We start from the raw sequence: 8,029 nt of genomic DNA, 5'->3' as shown, positions 1-8,029 counted from the left end.
TTCTGAATCATAGGATTTGGAGGTGGAATCCGGAGGTCAAATCCGGAGGTCAGAATCTTGAAGTCGAATCGGGTGGTCAGAATATGGAGGTCGAATCCGGAGGTAAGAATCTGGAGGTTGTTCCCGTTGACCGCTCTTCTCTTTGACGGAGATGAATTGCAATGGACGTTGGTCTCGAACTTCGGTCAAAGTGATCGGACAGTCTCAAACGGGTAGGTAGACATTCGTGGCAGCGAGGGAGATGTTTGGCAACCGCAAAACACTAAATGAAGTTTCATTAATCGAAATTTCACCCCTTGAATAGCTTCTCAATTCTAAAACTAGATGGGGGTGAGGATATATATTTGTGTTTAGTATGACAGTAAAACTCGTAATTCAAGTAAAACGCTACTGTTCTTACCATTTTTAGTTGAGCGAAGCTTGCAAGCTTCGCTGAACTGGAATTGAGAAGAGCAGTAGTGCTTTATTTGATTTACAAATCTGGTTTTGAAAAGGCAAGATGCCAGAAAACAGAGCCGGTTCCCAGTTTAACCTCGACAATTTTTTGCTTTTGAGTCAAGAAATTAGAGACTTTATAAAAATTTTTTCAAGACGTGGCAAGACCTAGTCTTAAAATAAGCTTAACAAAATCTCGCTACAACATCTCGGTTTTTGTCAAGAAGGTTAGGATCATGCATATCTTGGAAAGATGAATCATGATTCATCTTCACAAGATGTGCAAGGTCCTAAACTTCTTAACAAAACTGGAGATACCTTAGCAAGATCTCGTTAAGCTTGTTTTTAGAATAGATCTTGCCGCATCTTGTCACGTCTGAAAAAAATCTTTGTAAAGTATCTAACTTTCTGACACAAAGCAACATAGCCAGCAGATAGCCGGAATAGCTGCGAAAGAAAAGACCTGCGTGCCATATAAAAGAGATAGAACCAGATACAGATCTAAATTGAAAAAAAATCGACGCCGCTAAACTATGTAAAAACATTCAGCGATAAATTAATAAATTTTAAAAGTAGTAGTGTCCCAAAACGTCTGCCATCGAAAAGGGGTCCATATGAAACGATGCAGTTTCCAAATTGCCTAATTTCCGAAAAATTCTTACTATGGATTCCCTGGATCCAGATAAGGATTCTGAAGGCCAGGAAGAACTGAAAACAATGTTCGCGTTTAATGAAATATGCACAAGCTTGGAATAGCGAAAATAATATGTCAACAGTTTTGCACACTTTGTATTTAGAAGATTGTTTGTTCACCCCAATCTTTTTCTAATCTGTAAAAAAGGTTTGGGCATTGGGTGGAACCTGTTACCATGCCATAAAACAACGGTAATTATTTGGCCAATTTACGAAAGGACAAATTTCAATAATTTTTTCATTTTGTGGAAACTAGTTAAATATTTTGTCAGCATTTTACACTTTGCATACCTTTTTTTCATGATGGAATATAGTTACTCAAAACGTGAAAATAAATTGCTTAACTAGTAAAAAGGCTGAACATTTTAAAGCTATCTTTAAAGTTTATCTTCATGGAATCTTCTATTGCCCGAGTTTTTTGGTAACTAACTGAGAATAAATTGGAAAACTTAATTTTTCTCGTGAACAGTGCTATGGGCACAATCATAATTGAGATTAAGAAGACATATCTGAAATTAATCCCCAATTAATTGTTTCATTTATGACAATATCTTAGTCATTAAATAATTCAACAACTGAAAAAGGTGATACTTGGGAACTAGAGACTTATGGCATGGCAGTTAGTTACGAAAAATTGTCACTATTGTTTACCAATACTGAAAAATTGAGTAAATTTACTCGAGAAACCCGATATTGGTCTTCTAAAGTTGGGGTGACAGCAAATCTAAACTGAGGGCAAGCTAACTAGTTTACTTTATGAGTTTGCTACTTTCTAAAAATTCGGTAAAATATGCAGGTCTGAGTACGTAGTATAGCTTCACTAACAGCCTTCATAGTCTTTTAACTAGAAAAGAGAAGTCTGAAACCCGGAAACAACGAGTAGCAAATAGCACTGTGCCGTGAGAGATTTAGAAACGCTGATTAAGCACAGCTAAGAAGACAAAACGCCTTAAAAGAACTTGCTGGTAAAGTCATTAAAACGTTGTTTAGCTTCCTTGGCAAGAGTTGCCTCACTTTCTCATGTGAATTTTTACGCTCCTGGTAGACTCCGATAGATAGTTCTTGTATTTTGCATACCTTCTGTGATCCGGTAGCTTAGTATTTGTTTCCAGATCTAAGGAAAAAAGTTCACAAATCTCTTCCTGGTAAAATTGATAGTAGACTTGTTGCAAAAAAATTTAAACACGAGAAAATTCTTTTGCCTGTGTAGCCGAGAACAAATCGCGCCTTCATTTTATAGCTCTTTATAATCACCACAGCTCATTCCAATCAAAGTTAAATGAGATAAGTTTTCATAAAGGCAGATAGCGTTAAAGAAGTTCAATCGCTACTGGGAACCATTATTGGAAATAAATAATCTATCAAAATAAGATCTACACAAAATGTTAAAAACTCTTTCTGTTTAATTCTTTCTTCATTTTTTTTGTCAATTCAATAAAATTTTACGCGCCTCTCAACGCTTGTTCACTGATATAAATGGGTTCCATTCGTACCAAACTGTTGCCAATTGGTCAAAAAGATGCACGTCCAAGACTAAGCAAAATCATTGAGCAGGATGGAAGCTGCTGCAGTGAAGAGAAGACCGGGTCCTTTTCGTGGAATGACTAAGAACAGAGTTTGCAAATTTTCGAAACCTAATTTACAGCTCAATTTACATTCAAAAACACTTTCAAATTGACGTCAGATCTTTAGGTTATTCATTGTGGGTGTGTAGAATTTGGAGAATAGGCTCTTTATTACAAAGTGTCGCAATAGGGCACGATAAAACTTGAATTTCTAAAAATTGCGTTCCCGCAAATTTTCAGAACGACTATATGTATTCAGGTATTCAACTTAGCCTGATCAAACATGGAAGGGAGTAGGGACAAACATTGGGGGCACGTTTCTTCCTCGAACTTTTTGGGGAATTAGTTTTATAGATACCGTGGGGGACTCTAAACTTCAAAAGAGGGCAACTTTGTTGAGCTGAGTGGTTGACCGATTGATTAAGTGGTAGCGTCCGAGGTCTAATGCCGCAATAATTTGGTTTGAATGGCTTGAAAAAAATTCAGCAATGTGTAAATAAGGCGTTCAGGTCATCTGATTGTTTTTTTGAAGTCATAGCAAACTTTGCGTAAGAAAGGTTTTAATAGATTAGTCGGTAGTTGCGATGTGGACACAATCTTTTGTTTGGTCATCACCGTTGTTACTTGATATTTAAGTGAGGGGGAGGGCCATAACTATACCAGATCAGAGCTGTAGTTTAGTAGCTGACCTGTAGACAATTTATGAAACAAAAAAGCGTTGAGGGAGTTGAATTATTTTAGCAGAACCAGAACACCGAAAAACGATCAGGCCGCTTAATTGAGAATTATTTGTAGAGAGGTGTGTTGAAATAAAGAACAGTAGCTCTCCGCTTAGTAAAGCTGGTTACAAAGATAGAATTGTGAATCATCGTATGCAAAAAGAACCTCTATTGAGTTTTATTTCTTTCAGTAATTTTTTTGATTCTTTTTTTTCAATTCGTCATCTCACGGCCAATAAGAGCATAAAATAGCAGCGTCTGGAAAGAACAGAACTTCAACAGATCTCTATCTCTCAGAGCCATCAAACCAACCTATCAATGTGTTAGAATTTTGGGCACTAGTTAGTCCGCAGCTAGTCAGCCTTAGCAAATTACAAAAATCTACAGGGTGCTTGCAGCAAGATCGTATCCAGGGGAAAGAGTAGTTCAGTAGAATAACTTTTTCGCTGTCCGGAATAAAAAAAATAGGCTACTCCTTGTTTTATCGAACTGCTTGCGTTTAAGACGGGGAAAATGTTTTGAGACCACGCAGAGATATATAAAGCTCTGAAAAACAAAACATGTGAAGAATGCAGGAACGCAGTCAGCATCGATCTTGGTAGTGAACAAGAGTCAATCGAAGTGGTATCAAGATGTTTTGACGGTGATTTAATTTGGGACGTAGCTAAAGTAGTCGTAATAGATAAACCAACTAAGGAAATGTTTGGTTGAACAGGCAAATCAGACGACTGCATATTGGTGATGGAGCCGTTGAGATGTAGAACTAAAGATAGAACTAAGGTTCTATTACAGGCTAGAGTTCAACGTTTTCATGAACCGCTGGAACAATCCGTACCCGGGATGGTGCTTGCGGTTGAAATGGCGGCTGTTGTGGATGCAGTGGAACCTTCGATTTCGCAACACTGACGAAGAAGAAGACGAGAGAATGGGTCGACTTGTGCGAATACGACAGAAGGAAAAGAAATTTGAACAGGGTGAAGTTTGAGCTTGGTTTGGAGAGAGAGAGAGAGAGAGAGAGTTTTTGGGTGTTCCTAATAGGGTTAGAAGAAATCTATTAGAATCAGATGATGAGTTGTCTGAAAAAAACTTATGGTTGAGGTTTTAGTTCTTTAGTTATTAAGGCGCAACCTACAGTTCTATTAGATACATAGGTAAAAAAGGGTAATAAACTTGTTTGACACGTTCAGTGGAGTAACAACTGGGCTGTCAAGAATCACAAAAAGCTACTCTTTGTTTTGTCGAACTGCAATTGTATCAGCCTGGAAAAAAGTTTGTGTTCCACAGAGTGAAAGATAGAGCTCTGAAAACGGAAACATGTGAGGAATGCAGAAACGCAGTCTACATCGGTCATGGTAGCAGACAAGAGCCGATCGAGGTGGTATCAAGAGGTTTCGAAGATGCTGTACCTTATGACGTATCTGAAGTAATTGTTATAGATAAGCCAACCAAGGAAATGATTGACTGGATAGCCAAGTTAGACGACTGCATATAGGTGAAAGAGCTCTAGAGTTGAGATGAACGTTTTCATGGAGCGTTGAATGAAACCCTACCTGGAATTACGAAAAGACGTATGGTTGAATGGGTTCTACCAGTTGTTCCGTGTGAGAGGAACACAAAGGCTAAAAATGAATTCGAGGCAGTTGATTAAAAGGAGCAGTGGGAAGTGTTGGCAGAGTTTGTTCTGCATTTTTGGCGTTGGAAGCTACATCTGTTTTTTTTTCACTTTGGAAAAGCGTTTGCGTCGATTCGTCCGTCAACAGTCCGGTTTTATAGCTACAATGAGTTAGTAGAGACTGTTAACCGAGTTAATTGCGTGGAACCGGGGAGAAAGAAGAAATTGCAGGAGCCCCATAAAGGCGGTAAAAGATTATGACGATACCTCCTCATAGTACAAGTTCGCTTAGAAGTGAATGCAAGTTCAAACGGCAAATTCGACTGTCCGGTACTAATCAGAGGCTTGGTTTTTCGTTGAAGCGTGATGCGGTGAAGGACTTGATGCTAGCAGGGATGAAATTACGCAATACGGCGGACAGGTTATTGAGTACACGATGTTTGAATATTAGTTAAAGGCGAAGTGGGAGCTTTGGAGGAACCTTTACAAAAAGGTGTATGTAAATTTGAGATTCTCAAGTTAGGAGTAACCCTCATCTGGCTGAAGGAACAGAAATTCCCACTGTTAATGAATCGTTTGCAGAAGAAGAAATAAACAGACGTAATGACTTGGTAAACAAGTTGTCAGCACAACTGAAGATTTGAAGAACTATCCAAGGGACATTGCTGGTGGAGTCCGAACTCTTCAAAAGACTCGGAAACCGTTGAAGACAGTTCTGTGAGAAAATTGGATGACAGGCATTTAGACAATCAGCTGATTTCTGGAACTGGAATGAAAAAAGGGGTTGCAAAAATCGAGAAGGGAGGTGTCAGGGACAACGGTGTGTGGAATTGAGGAATGAGACCCGAGTGATAAGAAGTTTCAATTGTGGACAGCGTATAACTCCGTCAACTTGAGTAGAGTTCAAGGGCCAGATGTTGTGCTTTGTGTTTTGAGTTGTTGACCTTCTTGTGAAACAGAAAGGTTGAAGTAATATCAACTTCTGATCAGTGGTCCCTGCCAGTTGATTTGATGGGTGGAATCTACAACAAAAGGACGAAATTCACTCAACGATCTATTGGAATGTGCGAGGGAGGGTGAGAATGTCGATGGTTCAGAAGACATTGTCTGACAGAAAACAAGATGGCTGAAAATGAGTCGGAAGGGGAGATGGAGCAGGCTGAAACGGATGGATTGATGGTACTAGAGGAAAAGACCACCAGGAGCGAGGTGACGGTCCAGTGAGGATATTGGAGTTGATCTATTCAAGCCCCGGAGGCACAAAGATGTAAAGAGTTGACGAGAAAAATTGAGTTGATGAGTAGATTTGACTTAACGGGTTTATCAATGATACCTAATATCATTTCTAGTATCGCTTTCTCTGTTTTATACAATTCCTGTATGCAATCACTATAATATAAACGGCTTTGTTGAGCTGATTCGTTAATGATGATCTTAACATACAAGCATATATTTTTTGTGTTGTAATCTGATTGAACTGACAGATGTTGTGATATGAATGAGTACCAGAATTGTTTGCAGGAACTTTTTTGGGTTTTTGATTTTGAGTACTTCGCAGAACCACATGTTCAAATAATTTCATAAGTACCAACCTTGTAAAACTCTTAGATAGGTATGTTGTACCATGATTGGTGAGTTTGTAGCTACAGGAATATGTTTATTTTGAACTTCTCATGATATAGCAAAGGAAACAATAATGAAATATTTTGTTTGTTTAATTAACCTAATTGATTTTGAGAAGCACCAAAGCGGCGTCAAGTTGTTTTTTTACTTATGTGTGTTAGTTAATTTTTATCATTTTAAGAGGGCTGAATTTATATTTCGCGTAATCATTTTCAAATGCACCCAGGTTTTTAGATTTCTATTCGCTTGCTGTAAATTGAAGTGCACTGTAGTAGATGTTTGCTGTAATAATGGTGTTATTTTGTTAGCGATGGTTCGCAAAATTGTCGCACGGATAAAAGATTATAGAGGAAAAGTGTAATAGGTTGTTTCTATGATGTGATTTTGAATAAGTAAGATGTGCAGGAAACAAAATTATCGCTTGACAAAAAAACTGATTGACTAAGGTTAGGAAAAACGAACGAAATAGTAACGGTTCTGAGAAGTTATTCGGGTGAATAATAGTGTGAAAGGGAGGAGTGTAGAATTTGGAGATAAGAAGGCTCTTTATCACAAAGTGTTGAAATTGGGAAGAATAGAACTTGAATTTCAAAAATTTTCTCTTAAGTTGTCAGCTGAACTATTAGCTAGCATTTCAAGGCGATTTGTAGAACAGGACAGAGTTGCAACCAAATATAGTAGAATCTGAAGTTGAAAGGATGCAAAATTTATTTTCTGGGGGAACGAATTTGAAAAGATTTGTTATCATCAGGTTTCTACTTTAGCTTGACCATATTTGGCAGGGAGTAAGTAAATACTTTGTAGCAGGATTCGTCGTTGACAATTCGAGGGAAATTGTTTTATAGATACCGCGGGAGATTGAGTTGAATGGTTGACCAATTGATTAACTGACACCGTCAAACATCTGATAATGCTCTTGTTTTAGTTCGAACAGCTTGAATAGAAGTCAGCGATCATAGCAAGCCTTGCGCAAGAAAGGCTTAAATAAAGTAGTTCATTGTTGCGATGAGAACAAAGTTTTGGTTCGACATCATCGTACATTTTTGCGTGATACCTAACTAAGTGGGAGGACAATAAAATTACCAGAACAGAGTTGTTGTTTTGGCGTTGACATTTAGAGAAGTTGAGAAAACAAAAACATTGCTGAGGGAGTTGAATTAATTTCGAAAAACAAGAACAGTGGAGGACCGCAATTAGATCAGGCGGATTAATTGAGAAATGGTTGTGGAGAGTTTTCGTAGAGATAAAGATCAGTAGCACTCTGCTTAGTGAATGATGTTACAAAGATGGAACTATGAACCAACTCTTGTATTAAAAGCTTTGGTTTCTTTCGATAATTTTGTTTGTTTGTTTTTTCTAATGTGACTTTATTTGGTTATTTG

This window comes from Convolutriloba macropyga, chromosome 5, assembly GCF_964194025.1.
Source record: "Convolutriloba macropyga chromosome 5, txConMacr16.3, whole genome shotgun sequence".
Classification (NCBI taxonomy): Eukaryota; Metazoa; Xenacoelomorpha; order Acoela; family Convolutidae; genus Convolutriloba; species Convolutriloba macropyga.
This window is presented reverse-complemented; position numbering follows the sequence as displayed.